The sequence below is a fragment of the Macrotis lagotis genome, chromosome 1 (assembly GCF_037893015.1).
Source record: "Macrotis lagotis isolate mMagLag1 chromosome 1, bilby.v1.9.chrom.fasta, whole genome shotgun sequence".
Classification (NCBI taxonomy): Eukaryota; Metazoa; Chordata; class Mammalia; order Peramelemorphia; family Peramelidae; genus Macrotis; species Macrotis lagotis.
This window is the reverse complement of record NC_133658.1, coordinates 640352514-640372365: the sequence shown is the minus strand read 5'-3', so window position 1 is coordinate 640372365 and position 19852 is coordinate 640352514. Positions and strand designations below refer to the sequence as shown.

Below are 19852 nucleotides of genomic sequence, written 5' to 3'. Positions count from 1 at the left end.
CCCTTTCTCATTAGTGGAACAAAGGAATTGTGCATTATGGTATCATGGTTCCTAAATCAGTGATTCTATGATTTGACTCCTGAGCTACAGAAATTCCAAACTATCTCCCATATTTCAACTGATTGGTTGTAGCATCCATAGTCCAAGATTCCCTTCACTCTGTACAATTTTTTAATTAATGATTTTTGTTTTTTAATATATTTCTAAATGTAGCTACTCTCCCAAAGAAAGTTTCCCTCCCTTTTAACTAAGAAAAACATGTAAAACCAACCAATCAATATGCAACTTCAAGTCATTTGTGACTTTGTTAAATATATAAAGGTTAAAAAAATTCCAAGGGTGGCTAGGTGGCATAGTGGATAAAGCACTGGCCTTGGAGTCAGGAGTACCTGGGTTCAAATCTGGTCTCAGACACTTAATAATTACCTAGCTGTGTGGCCTTGGGCAAGCCACTTAATCCCATTTGCCTTGCAAAAAAAAAAACCTAAAAAAAATTCCAAAAGTGAAAGTTTGAAAACCAAAATCAAGAGCAGCTAGGTGGCACAGTGGATAAAGCACCAACCCTGGAGTTAGGAGTACCTGGGTTCAAATCTGGTCTCAAACACTTAATAATTACCTAGCTGTATGAGCAAGCCACTTAACCCCATTGCCTTGCAAAAAAAAAACCTAAAAAAAAAACCCAAAGTCAAGAAACCATTCTAATAATACCAACCCAACACAATATCAACATGCTTCTGTATAAACCTGCATAAAATTCTTTCACTTGAACAGAGTTTGACAGTGCCACAAAAGCCAGTTGGGAGTGAAAGTTTAGTAGCAACAATGCACAGAAGAAAATCTCCCTGCAGGGTGGCCTATTCCAATAAAATACAGCCATGTCTCCAAAGTGACCAGGAGGGGAAGGTGAACCGATAGGACCAACGATAGCAATAGGACAAAGAGTAGGAGAAGTTGGGGTGGGTGAGTCTGGGAAAGAAGGCAAGTTTGTGCTACCAATTTACTCAATTTGAAGAAGGACAACAGTCCCTGTGGAGTACTAGTCAGGGGAAGTGTTAAAGGAGCAAGCTTACTCCTAAATTCTGGAGCAAAGCTCCAATAGCCCTGCTCCAGTCACTACATTACAATCCTTTTATTTTATCTCAGAAGCTCAAAATCTTCCTTAAAAAACAAGTATATGATAAAACAATTCCTTACTGCAAAAATTCTAAGGTCTGTCTTTGAAATTCTCCTCCTTTTCTCCCTCCAAGGCTTCAGAACATACTTGACCTGTTTTCCTAAGCTAGAAGAGAAATTAATTATGGTCACTTCTGAGAAGTGAGGAAGAGAAGAAAAGCCTTATTGATGGTGTCATTGCCCAGGTACCAGAAAAGCAACTAGGGAAATAAAACAGAACATCACAAAGTATTTCTCCAGAAAGTGATTTTTTTCAACATGAAGGCAAGATGTTATAGAGGTTGTAGCTGCTGCTGTTACTGTTGCTACTATTGCTACTACAACCACCACTACCACCACCTCTCTCCCCAAATATACAAACTTTCATTTATAATATGCTTTGTTGTTTACAAAATTCCTTACAGGTATTACATTACTGAATGAGGTCTGTTTTCACATTAAGTACTTGCATATTATTTTCCATTCTAATCATATTCTTTGACTCCAAGAGTATCAGGAAAGTCAACTGCTGGTAGTGTGTGTGTGCCTTGAACACCGATCACAACCAGGACTTATGACATCGTCACTTCTCCAACACAAGAGGCACTTCAGATGTGTCCATTGTCCACACCCATCACCTCTGTCACCTGGGTAGGAGTGGGCACAAATTCCTTAGGCTCCCTCCCATTAAATGGTTACACACAGTAGATTTTGTAGTAGATTTGATTTCAGGCAACATTTAATTGTATCCAGGAAAGAAAACCCAAGAAAAATTTATTTACATTTATTCATTACTATGTAAATATTCAGAAGCCAAGGAAACAAATATATTTTGAACTTGGGGGCAGCTATACACAGAGAAAAAAAAATACAGAAATGCAAAGCTAATATTAACCACCTGCTAACTCCAGTTAACTCTCTTAGAGTTATTTCATCTGATTTCAAATCCTTGTTTGCTTCTGTTTGTACCAAGACATGTCAAATAATGATAGGGAGAGAAAATGAACATCTGATTTCACCAGTTCACTTTCAGCACTTCAGAGGCAAACCCTCAGCATCTTCTGTGAAATTTACAGTCCAAAAGTTGACTAGAAAACTGAGGGATTAAATGATTTGCCCAAGGTCCTTTATGTCCAAGGCAGGATTTGAAACCAGATTGTCCTGTCTTTGAGATTTGCTCTCTGATATGTGTTAGCTCTCACATTAAATCAAAACCTTGTTAAATTCTCCAATTAGCCAAGTTAAAGGATTGAGGGAAGGTTAACATCAAACTCAGCTAAACAGTTCCCACACAAACTTTGAGATCAAAGCTTCTAAGGGGACTGAAATCTAAAGATGGTATATTGAGTTAGGAGGATATAGAATTCTATAAACCTATTGATATTAGGCACTGTGAGAGACCCAGAAGAAATATGAGTTATTTTTACCCACAAGGAACATACAATCAAATTTCTGAGACATAATATAAACATGTGAAATATTGTTTCATGAATGCACAAAGTGCATGTCAGTTTTATACACAGTCTTCATTAAATCAATGTGTACTTTTAAATTTTAAATATTTTAAACTTTAAAAACTATGACTTGGAACTTGAAGGAAAATCGATCATTTTCCTGGCATATTTTCTTTTCATAATTGATAATGTTTACCCTTTCAGCCTATACTTGTTCATATATATGCACACATAAACATATAACAAATATATATACATAGGTATATACATAGTCCATAGATTAAAAAAAAACAGATTTAAAACTGAAAAGGAAACTTAAAAGTTATCTAGTCTAAGCTACTCGTTTTACATTTGAGGACACTGAATCCCAAAGAGTTTAAAAGACTTGTCCTGGTCAGACAGATAGGAAGTTCATGACAGATTCGGTCTCATTAACAGTATATATTTTTCTTTCATTATAGAAGCTAAAAATATAGTGTTTATAACCATGTAATGCAGTCTAAAACATCAATTTATCTTTTCATATTGTCACTCATAGACTGATTCAATCACTCTACAAATAAATCTAGAAGTCTACAAGGACTTTTTTTGAAGGCCAAGAATACTAATGTGATGATCCTGGCTAAAGCTATAACTGGAGTCATAACAGGAAAGATGGGATTTTAAAGATACCAATTGTATAGTAGGGCAAAATATTTTATAAACTGAAAAGTAATAAAACTAAGATTTCATGATAAACCTAATATAACCCCTTTGCTCTAAAACAAATATTTCAATACTTGGAGGCAGCTAGGTGGCACAGTAGATAGAGCACCAGCCCTGGAGTCATGAGGACCTAAGTTTAAATCTGATCTCAGATAGTTAATAATTACCTAGCTGTGTGACCTTGGGCAAGTCACTTAACCCCATTGCCTTATATAAATAAAATTTTAAGAAATCAATATTCCAATACCCCTTAGCTAAGATCAATGTACAAATTTTATAATATAATTCATTTACTCTCCTACCCATAAAGGTCAAAACTCACTTGGGCAAATATGAGAGAAAGATGAGTTTAACTCTGAGAAATCATCAGTTTAGCTTCATTTTAAAAAGTTGGGTCAAAAATCTATGTAAGCAAAAAAAAAATCTATGTAAGCAATGGTTACCCTAAACAAAACAAACTAAGCTACTTTTAAAAGAGGTCACTCTCTAAAATAGATTACTAAGAGTGTTGCTAAGAGGAATCAGCAGAGAAGTATTTAAGTAGTAAACAATAAGTTGTGAAATCACTTCATATGTGTTTGAGATGGAACTTATATTGAATGTGTTTTTTTAACTGGCCTTTACAATAAGAAGCAACATAAAAGCAATCATTTAAGAGATAAATCTTGGGAAGGGGAGATGGTGTTAGCCCCAGGGAGATAACTAAAGGATAGCCCAAGGACTCTAGAAGTATCCAAAAAGAACTAGAGAAAGTCTCCTGGCACATTGGGTTTATTTCTTGTGGAAGATTATGGGAGAGGACAAGAGAAAAGAGATATATAGAATGACTTCTGTTGAAAAAAAATCATCATATTCAATCACCTAAGCTCCCAACCTAAAAGTAATCCTGAATTCTTCTCTCCTTCACTGTCTATGTTCAATTATCAGGTCTTATGATCCACAGCTTCTGTCCTATCCATCCCATTCTTTCCATACACTTATGGCCATCTCTCTAGTTGGCCATAGATGGCCATCACCATCTGCCAGGATTATTATAATAACAACCTGCTCATTGGTTTCAAAATTTCTGGTTTATCTCTTTCACTCTAAGATCTCAAAAGTGTTCAATGGGTCCCTATTGCTTCTAGGCTAAAAATATCAACACCCTACTTTGATACTTAAAATTCTTCCTCATATGGCTCTAACCTACATTTTTAGGTTTTTTTCTTCCCAAATTGTTCTTCTTCACCTGCTTTATGTTTCAGCCATATTGCCCTGTGTGCAATTCCCTGAATTTGATATTCCAGCTCTCACTTCCATTATCCATAAACTGGATGCATAATCTTCTCACCTTTGGCTCTACCAATCCTTACTGTCCTTCAAGACTAAACTCAGATGCCACCTCCTTATTCTCCTACAGTGATTTTTCTTCTCAAATTATCTTTTATTTATTCTCAGGCTGCCTGTCTGTGCCCATTAGTACAGTAACTCCTTGAGGAAAGAAATTGTCTGCCTTTGTTGCTTAGCACAGTATATTTAAACAAATATGTGCTTAATTAAATACCCTGAATGGTTTTCCAACTACACCATGGGATAGTCTATTCATATCTGTGAGGTCACAGATTCACTCAAATGCTAAAAGACTGCTTAGGAAAGGATGATGGCCTTTTTAATATCTGATACAAAAATTGTAGTTATAATACCAATTCTTTTGGGAAGGTGATTAGAACTCAAAAGTAGAAGTATTTAATGCTGTATATAATGGTTGCTATGAAAATGACTGAAGATTGAGTGTAGATCACACTAAATAGTGCTAAATTTGAAGAAAGTTTTAATGAAGTAGCTGTAAAACTTTCTTCTGATCAGAAAAATAGAATCACAGGTTTCCATGTGACAAATACAGTGATATCCTTGGGGCTATAATCTCTTTCTTGATGTTCATAAACTGATTACTTATCAACCAGTCTAAAGTCTTTCTTGAGATTAGGGAAAGGAGCAGATAAGACTCCAATTTCTAAGTGATAGCAAACTTTCAGGTCAGACTGTGATTCAAATTTGACAGGCTCTGCCCACCCCCATTCAAAAACAATGTTGAACTGTATCTGATAGTTGAGGCTCTAAATTAAAGTTAAGGGAAGGGGAAAAAAAGATACCAGCAGCTAAGGGAAAAATGACTCCTAACTTTCAGAAGGGTTTTTGACCCAAAATAGGTCCTAGGCAAAGAATTTACAATTGGAAGGTACCTTCAAAGTCATCTAGTTCACCCCCCTCATTTTATAGATGGAAAACATCATGTGATTTGCTCAAAACTGTATAGGCTGGGGCAGCTAGGTGGCCCAGTGGATAGAGCACTGGCCCTGGAGTCAGGAGGACCTGAGTTCAAATCCAGCCTCAGACATTTAATAATTACCTAGCTATGTGACCTTGGCCAAGTCACTTAACCCCATTGCCTTGCAAAAACTAAAAAAAAATGTATAGGCTATAATAGCTGACCAAAGTTCTTCCATCTTTATATTCAGCATATGCTCCAGTATACCACAAATGCCTCCCTGGAGAAGGAAGGAATTAATGGAAAGCCTGGCTGACTGGGCTATTTACATAAATATGACACAACTTCTTACCTCATCATAATTTAGTCTATTTGTTGATAATTCAATTACCTTAAGGGGAAGTAATCAGTATTCTTGAATACTGTATTTACCCAAGTTCAACTAAAGTGATAGAACATAAGCCCTTCCTAAAAAGAAAAAAAAATAAAAGAATTTCAGAACTAGAATCTCCCTCAGAGGTGGGGTATGTTATACCAAAGAACCAACCTCTGGCAATCCATTTCACTTTTAGGCAGCTCTATCATTAGGAAACAGTAAATTTTTCATTCTATATATCCAAAATCTAAGACAAGCTAATCATACCCTGTAAGTATAGGGGTACTTTAACTTTACATTATTACATTTGCATTATTAACATTTTCAACCATCACTTTCTTTTTTTAAATTTATTCATTTTATCTATATGCTCATACATATTTCCAAGTTACAAAATTTCCTTCCACCCTCCCTTGCCACCCCCCTCCCCTCAGCAGGGAACAGTCAAGTTAGCATTTAACATACATATTTTATTAAACATGTTTACAAATTAGTAATTTTGGGTATGAGGAATTAGGATTAAGGGAAAGAGATACATCAGAGATAATTTTTATAAAGTGTTCATCAGATTTAGAAGGGTTGGGGGTTTTTTCCATGTGTTTTGTTTGGTTTTGTTCTTCCTCTAGTTGGGGATAATACAATCCATAGCCAGTCAAATACAGTTGTCTTAGCTCTCTGGCATGCTGAGAGGAGTTGGTATCATCAAGGTTGTTCATCTCAAATCTTGTTGTTGCTATAGATTGTTTTCTTGGTTCTGCTCCCTTCACTCCTCATAAGATCCCATGAGTCATTCCATGCTTCTCTAGAGTCCGACCCTTTATATTTCTTATAGAACTATTGTTCTATATTGTATTTCATAGTACTCATGTACCATAACTTGTTTAGCCATTCTCCAATTGATGAGCATCCCTTCTATTTCCAATTCTTTGCCACTATAAAAATAGCTGCTATGAATATTTTGGAACATGTAGGACTTTCCCATTTTTTGTAATTTCTTCTGGATATAGACCTAGAATTGGAATTGCTGGGTCAAAGCGTATAAACAATTTTATTGCTCTTTGGGCATAGTTCCATTTGCTCTCCAGAAAGGTTGGATCCATTTATAACTCCACCAGCAATGCATCAATGTCCTAATCCTTCCAGAACCTCTCCAACATTGATCATCTTCCCTTTTTCTCATCTTGGGTAATCTAATGGGTGTAAGATGGTACCTCATTGTTGTTTTAATTTGCATTTCTGTAATCAATAGTGATTTGGAGCATTTTTTCATATGATTATATATATATATATATATATATATATATATATATATATATATACCGCTTTAATTTCTTAATTTGAAAACTGTCTGTTCATATCCTTTGATCATTTATCAGTTGAAGAATAACTTGTGATCTCTCTTATAAATTTAGGAATGAGACCTTTATCAGAACTCCAGGTTGTGAAGATTTTTTTCCCAGATTTCTGATTTCCTTCTAATTTTGGCAGCATTGATTTTATTAATGCAAAAGCTTTATAATTTAATGTAGTCAAAACCATTCATTTTGCAGTTTATAATGTACTTTAATTCTTGTTTGGGAATAAATTTATCCCTTTTCCATAGATGAGATAGATAATTTCTTGGTCTATTAATTTATCTATGGTATCGCTCTTTATGTCTAAATCCTGTACCCATTTAGACCTTATTTTGGTTACATCACTTTGTTAATATAAGACAATCAATCAAACAATTAAATCAAGTCTAATTTAGCATTTGTCAGTTTCTGAGGTATAAATACTCACCCCTGAAAGTTGAGCCCTAGAACTGGCTCCAACACAACCCTATCTGCCAATCTTCTCTTCTCCAGGGATGAGTGACCCCAGTTCTTTCTTCTTACATCCCCAGATGGCCTGGTTTTGGTTCCATCTTTCTGTTCTCTCCCATTGAGTACATCTTTATGAAGTGTGGTCCATATGAGGCAAAATACACAAGACCACCACAACTTGTTCACATTATGCTTTTATTAATTGCAGCATAAGATCACATTTGGGTTTTGGACTTACTCATATTGAGATTTATTTCTAGGAAAGAATCAAAATGGCATTTATATAGAATTTTAAGGTTCACAAAGTGATTTACATATGTTATTTCATTTGAAGTTTGTGAAGTTCACAGCATCAATCAACATTTTATAGATGATAAAACAGAGACTGAGAAAAGTCAAGATCCTTGCCCAGGAATACAGTTATTCAGTTTAAAGCAAAATTCACACTCAGGCCTTCCTGACTCCAAATCCATCACTCCTGCTCCATGTAAGGGGGTGGGGGGAATGAAAGGCTGCTTCATTCTTCTATTTAAGCAGCAGAAGAAAGACCACCTTAAAAGTGAAGAAAAGAAGCCAAGTTATATATACTTTAGGTATCATACTGCCTTATAGGATGCTTCTTCCTCTTCAGCTTCTCACTTCTGCCTTCCAGTGATTAAAAAAACACAAAATTAAAAAGCAACAACTTATAAAGGTAAATCCTTTCTTTATTGTCTTTTGGAGCAAATTCTTCACATGGCATTTTCATTAGTCCAAAGTTACTTGTTGTCTTCATAATGTATTCAGAGGCTTAGAAATATTCTAATCAAAGTCAATATGTAAAATCAAGTCAAAATAATTCAAAAACACTATGATTTTATTCATGCAGGAACTCCATCCACGTCCCTCCACTGATGAAACAGAAATCCTTTCAGGTTAGTAGTCTTTATGAATTGCTGAGGCAAAAAAAAAATAAAAAAGCCATCTTTTTTCCTAATAATCTTGCTTCCTGAAGATGAATTTCTTTCCCAGGGTTACCTCCTTATCACTCCTTCAATAATTAGAATTTTGACTTGTCTATCCAGGTTAGAAAAAAAAAACCAAAGCAAATTCTCAAGAAATTCTTCCTCATTGTATGACTGCTTTAAAAATCAATGTATTGTAAGCATTGGAAGAGTAGAAAAGAAAAAGTAAAGAAGGGTGTTTTGATACTTTTTGACCTATCTGCAATATTTGGTACCATTAACTATCCTCTCCTCCTGGATATTCTCTCTTATTTGAGTTTCCATAGCATTAAGAGCTCTCTTGGTTCTCCTATCTGACCTTTGAGTCTCCTTGGCTGGGTGATAATCCATATTGTAATTCCTATATTTGAAGATATACCCTAAAGTTCTATTCTGGTCTCTCTCCTCCATCCTCTTTACATTCTCTCACATTGTTGCCAGAGGATTGGTGTTGCCAATTAAGATTTGAGGGTTCTCATGGGGAAGCTAGGTGGCACAGGAGACAGAGCACCAGCCCTGGAATAAGGAGGTCCCGAGTTCAAATCCAGCCTCAGACAATAATTACCTGGTTGTGTGACCTTGGACAAGTCACTTAACCATATTACCTTGCCCCCAAAAAACAAAAAAAATATTTGAGGGTTCTCACAAATGAAGGAATTCACATTTTAGCCCAGGAGTTGAAAATTCACGATTCATTTTCACAAGTTTGCAAAGTTTACAGATTAAAATCTTTTCTCCTCCTGGAGAAATAGTAAGCAGCTTAAGGTTAAAAAGACAAGGACCAGTACAGGTGCCTGGGAGAAAAAGAGAGTAAAAAAGGAAAATAGCCAGGAGACCTGACTGAGAGGGAAAGGAGAGACAGCCATAAGGCCTGGCTTATTAGCCCAGTCACATGGCATAGAGGTCTATGGTTCTCCAATAGACCTAGGCCAGGAGCATGTGGCACTAACTTAGAAAGAGAGAGAGAGAGAGAGAGAGAGAGAGAGAGAGAGAGAGAGAGAGATCGCCATCCTTGCAGGGTGAAGGTAGAGTGAAAAGGAGAAAGGCTTCTCTTCTGGTCTGATTTAATTTAATGTCTGTAGAGGGCTGGACAATGAAAGTCCTTGGGGATTGGTGTCCTGTACCTGGTTCCAGGTATTCTCCAACAGGCAAGCTACATACTGGTCTTTCCTGTCCCAAGGTACATGATCTGTAAGTCCAATATGTCATTTCTGATGGAAGATGATTATCACACCAGTGTAAGCTTGACCCATCAATGGCCCAGGTCAGGTAAACTAGAAACCAGAAGTTGGAAGAAGGGGAACAAGTTGAGTTTGCTCCCACCTTGGTGAATTTACATTTAACAATGGAGTTACTTTGAACAACAGTGAATCCCCCAAACAGGCACAGATAATATTTTTCCTTCAACAAAATTTGTTTGCTAATCACATTTCCTGTGTCCATAAATTCTTGCATCAATATTGGTTTAAGTCAAGTACAATATCTGTTATATAAAAAGTGCTTAATAAATACATGTTGATTTATGATATGCAAATGATGCCCAGATCCAATTCTAGATTCTCTCCTGAGGTCTAGTTCCCCACATCACCATTTCAAACTGGATATCCCAAAGGGATAATCAGACTCACCGGGTTCAAAATAATTATAGTCTTTCTCCTCACAAACAAAATAAACAAAAAATTCTCTTCTAAATTTCCCTACTTTTGCAAGGGCATCAGTATTCTTCTAGTTACCTGTTTAAAACCTTAATATTGTCTTTGACCCTTCACTCCTCATCCCAATCAGTTGTGAATTTAGTCAAAATATCTTTCCTATATTTCCCTTTAGAGCAGCTAAGTGGCACAATGGATAGAGTACCAGACCTAGATTCAGGAAGATTCATCTTTCTCATTTCAAATCTGGCCTCAAACACCTACTAGCTGTGTGACTCCAGTCAAGTCACTTAGTCCTGTTTGCCTCACTTCCTGATCTCTAAAATGAGTCTGCCAAAAGAATCTGCTGGGTCTACTACAGAAGGAAATGGCAGATCACACCAGTGACCCAACAGGGTCCCAGAGGGTCAGAAATGACAAAAAAAATGACAACAAAAATTTAACTTTGAACATCCATTACCATAGTACAGGTCTTAGCACCTCTTCCCTGCACTATTGCATTAATCTAATATTTTAAAAAATTATATTTCAATATAATCAATTTCCTTTATAATCTGATATATGTATATATATATATATACATACACACACACACACATACACACACACACATCAGATCTTTAGAACCCTTCTAAGAAAAATGTTTAGACAGGTTCTAAAGATTTCAGCATACAGCCAAAGAGGGGTCCATGATATTGAGAAAACCTTAGATTCCAACTCTAGAAGTTAAAAAAACAAAGAACTAGAGAGACAAGTGACTTATCCAGATTTACAAAGGTAAGATAGTCCTTTCAAATCCTTGTCCTTTGATTCCAAAATCCAGGGCTTTTTTCTCCTATAATACTGTTACTCTGCTAACTAGTCGTAGAACAGACTATGAGATTAGTAGGCAAGGTTTCCTATTGTGTCATGAAATATTTAGGTGGTGCAGTTGGATGGAGCTGTTGGCTCAGAGTCAGGAAGGTCTGAGCTCAAATAGTGCCTCACACTTTTACTAGCTGTGTGACCCTGAGCAAGTCATTTAACTTCTGTTTGCTTCAGTTTCATCAATGATAATATAGAGATAATAACACCTTCCTCTGAGAGAAGTAGAATGAGATTATATTTGTAAATACTTAGCATAAAGCCTGGTATATATAAATACTTAATAAATAATTGTTTCCTTGCTTCCATGACAGATTAATGAAAAAGTATCTTAAATATATATAATATATATGTGTGTTTGTGTGTGTGTACATATATATATACCTCCATTTTAAAATCAATTGCTAAGTATATTCATTAAATGTAAATTTTCCTAGTTAGTTAATATATAATTTTTAGCTCTGAAATATTATTGCTTTTCTCATATTATATTTCTGTTCCAGTTTTTAATAAGAAAAAATTATTTCAGGAGAATGGATAAGAATAATTATTTAATGCTACACTCAAAACAATACTCTGTGTATTTGAAGATCAGAAGATGTTCTAATCAGAACATCAGAAGACTCCTAATTGGAATCTATCATAAAAACATACCTCAGACAAACTCTGCCAAGTAAGTCTTCCTTAGGGTCATGACTCCCTATGGCTTCACTTAATCAGAGAAAACTGTTAGACCCAAAAGCTTCCCACAAATGGGAAGTCCTTGCATGCCTCTGAATTTGAGAAGGGAAAAAAAAAAGAGAAGCAAGTACAAGAGCAATCTCTTAATTTAAAGACCTACCAGTCTCATATTATAGACTCCTTTGCATTAATGCACTTAAGACTTCAGTTAAATGCCAAAAGGATCCATTAATCCATTAGCAATCATTATTACATTAGGTCAAGTTCATTATCACCAGAAGCTGGCAAAGAGTAGTCCCAAAAGGAATAGACAAAGAATAATGAAGTTTTGATTAGAAGGGGGGGTAGGGGTGGGAATGCACCACCACCCACAACAACCCCAAGCAAAATATTTGGCACATCTTACCTGAAAGGAGCAAGGAAAATACTCAAAGAAAACAAAGATTAACAAGAAAAAAAGTGTGAAAAATACTAAGGGGAAGCTCCTTTTTTCCTTACAATTTAATCTCAGGCTCAGCAAAGTTATTCTTGACTAAGTGCAGTGATTTCTAGAGAAACTTCCCACTGCTGAGAATACCTGACAGAACACTTTCTAAAGTATCTTTCAAAAATTTGAATTTGATTCTGTTGAGCTGTCTATTTTGTTCTATAGTTATCTATTCTTCCTAACCCTTTATGTTTCTACTATTTCCTTGTTTATTGACCCTCCTATCTCCTTAGAAGAAGCATCGAATTTGGAGCCAAAAGACCTGGGTTTAAATTTTAATTGTGCAAATAACCCCCCCCCCCATGAGCTTGGGACAATCACTTACCCTTTCTAGGTCTCTGACCCTCACTATTTTTAATTTTTTTTTAAATTTTTGCAAGGTTTTATTTATTTTGAGTTTTACAATTTTTCCCCTGATTAAGCAGCAGCTAGACAGGAGATCCAAAAAGCCAATAGAAGACTTTTAGCCAGAGTACAATCCAGGTCCCAGCAGCTAGACAATAGCAGAGGTCCCAGCAGCTAAATAGCAAGTCAGCAGGAAAGGTTCCCAACCCCAAAGTCTGAATCCTGGGAACACTGGGGCAAAAAGCCAGGTCTGGGTTGGAAACAAACCACTGGCATAAACAGAGCCTGGGGATAAAGGAAGAAATAAACCTCTGCTTAGGTAACATCTTGGCCAGTGACAAGCCCAGCCCCAGCATGAGCAGAGCTCAAACAAACAAAATAAGCAAGAAAACCTAAAAGATGCAGATAGAGATAATAAAAATTCCAACCCAGAAGAAGAAAGCAACTAAAAATTCTTACATGAGAAGCTTCAAAGCAGTCTATGAATTGGACTAAAATCCAAAATCTCATAGAAGAAGTAAAAAACAGAGTTAAAAACAAGAGGGGAAGAAGAAAAATGGAAAAAAGAAATGCAGAAAAATTATGAAAAATTGACTAAACAAATCAATTCCTTTATAAGTAAAAATAATCAAGTAGAAAAAGAATGCAACTCTTCAAAAACTAAAATTGGCCAATGAGAAAAGAAATGCAATTCATCTAAAACTCAAATCAACCAACTAGAAAGGGAATGCAATTCAGCAAAAAGTAAAATCAACCAATTAGAAAAGGAAACAAAAAAGCTAACTGAAGAAAATAAAACCCTAAAAATAAGAATTGGACAAATAAAAGCAACCAATCAATGACATACCAAGATTCCATCAAACAAGATAAAAAGATTGAAAACAATTTGAGAAAAAGATAAAGTACTTATTAGGAAAAACAAATGACCTGGAAAATAAATGCAGGAGAGACAATTTATGAATTATTGGTCTACCTAAAAGTTTAGATAAAAAAAAAAAAACCTGGAAAATATCTTTCAGGAAATTATCAGAGAAAACTGTCCAAGAAGACAAAATAACAATTGAAAGAATACATAGAACTCCTCCAGAGACCCCAGGATAAAAAGTCCAAGGGTTATAATAGGCAAATTCCAGAATTCTCAAATAAAGGAGAAAGTACTACAAGTAGTCAAAAAGAAACAATTTAAATACAAAGGAAGTACAATCAGTCTGTCACAGGACTTACCAGCTTCAACACGGAAGGATCAGAGGGCGTGGTATTTGGGAGGGCAAAGGACCTTGGATTACAACTGAGAATTGACTACCCTACAAAATTCAACATATTCTGTCCAGAGAAAAAGAAAAGTTTGTTCAACAAAATAGAGGACTTCCAAAATTTCCAGAACTGAACAAGGATTTCAATCTTCAAATACAAGACTCAAGAGATGGATAAAAAGGCAAACAGGAAGGGGAAAAAATTAATGTTAGTTAAGAACATTAAATTGTTACAACTATTCAAGGGAAAATAATGTGTGTACCTTAAGAATTGTATTTCTCTGCAAATTAAAGCTTCTCTGAGGTACCACCTCACACCTCTCAGATTGGCAAGTATGACCAGGAAGGATAATGATCATTGTTGGAAGGGATGTGGGAAATCTGGGACACTATTACACTGTTGGTGGAACTGTGAACTCATCCAACCCTTCTGGAGAGCTATTTGGAACTATGCGCAAAGGGCAACAAAAATGTGCATACCCTTTGACTCAGCAATACCACTACTGGGTCTATACCCTGAAGAAATGAGGAAAAAGGGTAAAAACATTACTTGTACAAAAATATTTATATCAGCCCTGTTTGTGGTGGCAAAGAATTGGAAATCTAGTAAATGCTTCAATTGGGGAATGGCTTAGCAAACTGTGATATATGTATGTCATGGAACACTATTGTTCTATTAGAAACCAAGAGGGATGGGAATTCAGGGAAGCCTGGAGGAATTTGCATGAACTGATACAGAGTGAGATGAGCAGAACCAGAGAAACAACTTACACGCTAACAGCAACATGGGAGTGATGTTCAACCTTGAAGGACTTGCTCATTCCATCAGTGCACAATTGGGAACAATTTTGGGCTGTCTGCAGGGGAGAGTACCATCTGTATCCAGATAAGGAGCTGTGAAGTTTGAACAAAGTGCAAGGACTATTCCCTTTAATTTAGAAAAAAAACAGCTTGTTGTCTGATCTTGTTACCTCTTAGACTTCTCTTCTCTCTAAGGACATGATTTCTCTCTCATCACACCCAATTTGGATCGAGGTACAACATGGAAACAAAGTAAAGACTGACAGAGTGCTCTCTGTGGGGGGAGGGGGAGGGAAGCAAGATGGGGGAAAATGTAAAACTCAAATAATATCTTTAATAAAAATAAATTTAAATTAAAAAAAATTGTATTTCTCTTAGGATTGTTAAAGGGTTGAATACAGTTGAATAGATTGTACTTAGAGGATATGGGTATGTTTGGTTCCTGTCCTACTGAAAAAGACCAAAATGAAATCACTATGTTTGAGACAAATTACAGAGTATCTGACTGCAGCTGATCAGACCAATATGAGCTCAGAACACTCTACCCCAGGTCATGCACAAATAGTCCAAGTGGGGGCAGCTAGGTGGCACAGTAAATAGAACACCGGCCCTGCAGTCAGGAGAACCTGAGTTCAAATTCAGACTCAGATACTTAGTACTTAACTAGCTGTGTGATCTTGGGCAAGTCACTTAACCCCATTGCCTTAAATGTAAAAAAATTAAAAATAAAAAAAAGTCCAGGTGAAAAGCTGGGATATTTAAATTTATGTGTCTCATGTTTCCTTTGACCTACTTTAATTCTGTCTAGCTCATTGAGCTCAGTACTTTCTCTGATGAGGGCCTCCTATACTGAGCAGACTTGTGCCAGCATCTCCCAAACTTTAAAAAGAGGCTTAATTAAATCAGAACTGACTTTACTTTACTAGATACTTAGAGGAAGTAGTACAATAGGGATAGAAAGTAAGAAACTACTTAGAAGGCATGGACATAAAGAGATAAGTAAATGACCTTAATCCATAATGGTTTAAGTAGCTAGGTTGAAGAGCTTGGGGGGAGGGGTAGTATGGGAAAGAGTATGCTTTGGGTGGGGGTGGGGTATACAAATGGTTCATGAAATGATTTGACTTTGCATGATGCTTTGGCTCATGAGGATTTTGTGTCCATGGAGATTATTTGAAAAGGGGGTAAGGTATAAAGAGATTATAATTTGATGTGATTCATGACTCTTAAGAAGTGTATTTCTAATAAGACAGAAGAGGGAAGGATACTTAGTGACTTTGAGGAAATGCTGCTTAACAATGTTCAAGCAGTCAATTATCCTGTAATTGATTGCATTTTGATTGAGTACTTTGAAAGCAATAAAAACAAAAGAACAGAAGGTTAGGCATTACTAGATAAATAAAATCAGGTGAAAAAGCACAAAGACCTATTATAGTAGAGGAAAAGAAGAGAAGGTGTGAACACTGAGTAAATCCTGTACAAAACATTTGGCTAAGAGAGGGAATAACTTACATTCCCAATTGGGTTTAAAATCTATTCTACTTTACAGGGAAGTGTGGGGAGTAGGGAAGGGGGGAAAAAAGGAAGAAGGAACTGATAATAGGGAAGGTGAAGCTATAAATGAAAGTAAACTGAAAATTAAAATTTAAAAGAAAAGTTAAAAGGGAAAGGGAGTAAAACATTGGTGAGGAGGATTAAGCGGAAAGAAAAGTATAAATGGGGAAAGATAATTTGGAGGAAAATAAGAATTAGTAATTTTAACCATAAATGTGAATGAGATGAACTCTCCCCAAAATGGAAGCAGATAGCAGAATGGATTACAAACCAGAATCCTACAATATGTTGTTTACAAGAAGCAAATTTGAAGCAGAGAGATACACAGAGGTTAAAGGGAAAAGGCTGGAGTTAAATACATTATGCTTCAGTCAAAACAAAAAAAAAATGAGGTAGTGATCCTGATGTCAGACAAAACAAAAGCAAAAATAGATCTCATTAAAAGGGTTAAAGAAGGAAACTACATCTTCTTAAAAGGAACTATAGGCAATGAACTTATATCATTATTAAGCATATATGCACCTAGTGGTATAGTATCAAAATTCTTAGAAAAGAAACTGAATGAATTACAATGAGAAAGACAGCAAAACTATAATTATGAGGGACCTCAACTTTCCCTCTCAGAACTAGATAAATACAACCCCAAAATGTACATGAAGGAAGTAAGAAGGTGAATAAAATCTTAGAAAATTTAGTTCTGACAGACCTCTGGAGAAAACTGAATGGAGATACCAAAATTGACCATATACTAGGGCATAAAACCTCACAAATGCAGAAATAATAAACGCATATTTTTCAGATCATGATACAACAAAAAAATTACATGTAATAAAGAACCATGGAAAGATAAACCACTAATTAACTGGAAATTAAATAACAACTGTAAAGAATGAGTGGATCAAACAAAAATTATAGAAATAATCATTTCATCCTAGAAAATGATCATAATGAGTTGTCATACCAAAATGTATGGGATGCAACCAAAGCAGTTTTTAGGGGAAATTTTATATCTCTAAATACTTACATAAATAAAATAGAGAAAGAGATCATCACTGAATTGGGTATGCAACTAAAATAGCTAGGAAAATAACAAATTAAAGATGCTCAATTAAATATCAAAATAGAAATTGTGAAAATCAAGGGAGAAATTAATAAAATTAAAAGTAAGAAAATCATTGACCTAGTAAATAAAGCTAAGAGTTGGTTTTGTGAAGAAAAACAACAAAATAGTTAAACCTTTGTTTAATCTCATTTCTTTTAAAAAAAAAGAAGAAAACCAAATTACCAGTATCAAAAATGAAGAGGAAAATAAAGAAATAAATTGGAGTAATTTTGCCCAAATATATGCCAAAAAATTTGATAAGCTAAGAAAAATGGATGAATATTTACAGAAAAAAATGCAGGAGGAAATAAAATACCTAAATAATCCCAATCTGATAAAAATGGATGAATATTTACAAAAATGCAAACTGCCCAGATGAACAGAAGAAATAAAAATACCTAAATAACCCCATTTCAGAAAAAGAAATTGAAGAAATTACCAATAAATTCCCTAAGAAAAGGTCTCCAGGTCAAAATAGATTTACAAGTGAATACTACCAAATATTTAAGGAGCAATTAATTCCAATTCTACATAAACTATTTTTAAAAATAGAAGAGGAGGTTCTGCCAAATTCCTTTTATGACACCAAAATGGTATTGATGCCTAAACCAGGAAGTCAAAACAAAGAAAATTATAGACCAATCTCCCTAATGAATATTGATGCAAAGCAGAGAGATTATAACAAGTTGTTACTATTAGGATTAATACAAAATGATCAGATAATAATTATACCAGGTAGGCAGGGATGGTACAATATAAGGAAAACACTCAACATAACTGAACATATCAATAACAAAATCAATAGAAGTCATATGACTATGACAATCAATGAATACTGAAAAAGCCTTTGAAAAAATACAACATCCTATTCCTATTATAAACACTAGAAAATAAAGGAATAAATGGGAGTTTTCCTTAAAATAATAAGTAGTCTCTATCTAAAACTATCAATAAATATTATAGGTAATGAAAATAAACTAGGAGTATTTCCAATAAGATTAGGGGTGAAACAAGGATGCTCTTATTGCCATTACTATTCAATATAGCATTAGAAATGTTAGTTTTAGCAAATAAGAGAAGAAAAAGAAATGGAAGGAATTAGAATTGGCAATGAGGAAGCAAAACTTTCACTCTTTGCAGAAGCATGATGGCATACTTAAGAGAATCCAAGAAATCACCTAAAAACTATTTGAAACTTTAACAAATTCAGCAAAGTAGCAGAATATAAAATAAATCCACATAAATCATCAGCATTTCTATATATGAACAACAAAACCCAAGAGCAAGAGATAGAGAAATTTCATTTAAAGTATCTGCAGACAACATTAAATACTTGGGAATCTACCTCCCAAGACAAACTTAGAAACTATATGGACACAATTACACAGCACTTTTCAAACAAAAGTCAGATCTAAACAACTGGAAAAATTGCTCATGGTTAGGTAGAACTGATATAATAAAAATGACATTTCTACCCAAATTAAATTGCTTATTCAATGCCATACCAATCAAACTACCAACTAATTATTTTACCAAACTAGAAAAATTAGTAATAAAATTCATATGGAGCAACAAAAGATTAAGAATATCAAGGGAACTGATAAACAAAAATGTAAAGAAAGGTGCTCTTGGGTGGCTAGGTGGCATAGTGGATAAAGCACTGGCCTTGGAGTCAGGAGTACCTGAGTTCAAATCCAGTCTCAGACACTTAATAATTACCTAGTTGTGTGGCCTTGGACAAGCCACTTAATGTAAAACTATACTATAAAGCAGCAGTCATCAGAATTGCCTGGTACTAATTAAGAAATGAGTGGATTAGGATAAATTCAAAACAAACAGTAGTAAATTACTACAGTAATCTAGTGTTTGACAAATCCAAAGACTGGGATAAGAACTCACTATTTGTCAAAAATTGATGGGAAAACTGGAAAATAGTATAACGAAAACTAGGCATAGACCCACATCTCACACCCTATACCAAAATAAGGCCAAAATGGGTACAGGATTTAGACATAAAGAATGATACCATGAACCAATTAACAGATCAAGAAATATTCTGTCAGATCTATGGAAAGGGGAGAAATATATGACCAAACAAGAAATAAAGTAGATAACAAATTGCAAAATGGATGATTTTGACTACATAAAATTAAAAAGTTTTTGTACCAATAAAACCAATGCTGCCAAGATTAGGAGGACAAAAGAAAGTTGAGAAACAGTTTTTACAGCTAGGAATTCTGATAAAGGTCTCATTTTAATATAAATATATATTCTATATATATACATATATATAAAGAATTAAAATAAATTTATAAGGTACAAGAAATTCCCCAAGTGATAAATGGTCAAAGAATATGAACAGGAAGTTTTCAAATGAAGAAATTAAAGCA

The 19852-nt window shown here is 34.9% G+C and overlaps 1 protein-coding gene across 7 annotated transcripts in view; it reads right to left on the bottom strand.

Annotated features, from left to right (window-relative positions):
• Positions 1–19852, bottom strand: part of KIF5C (kinesin family member 5C) — a 228390-nt gene that overhangs the window by 170733 nt on the left and 37805 nt on the right. The gene's annotated exons all lie outside the window — the stretch shown is intronic.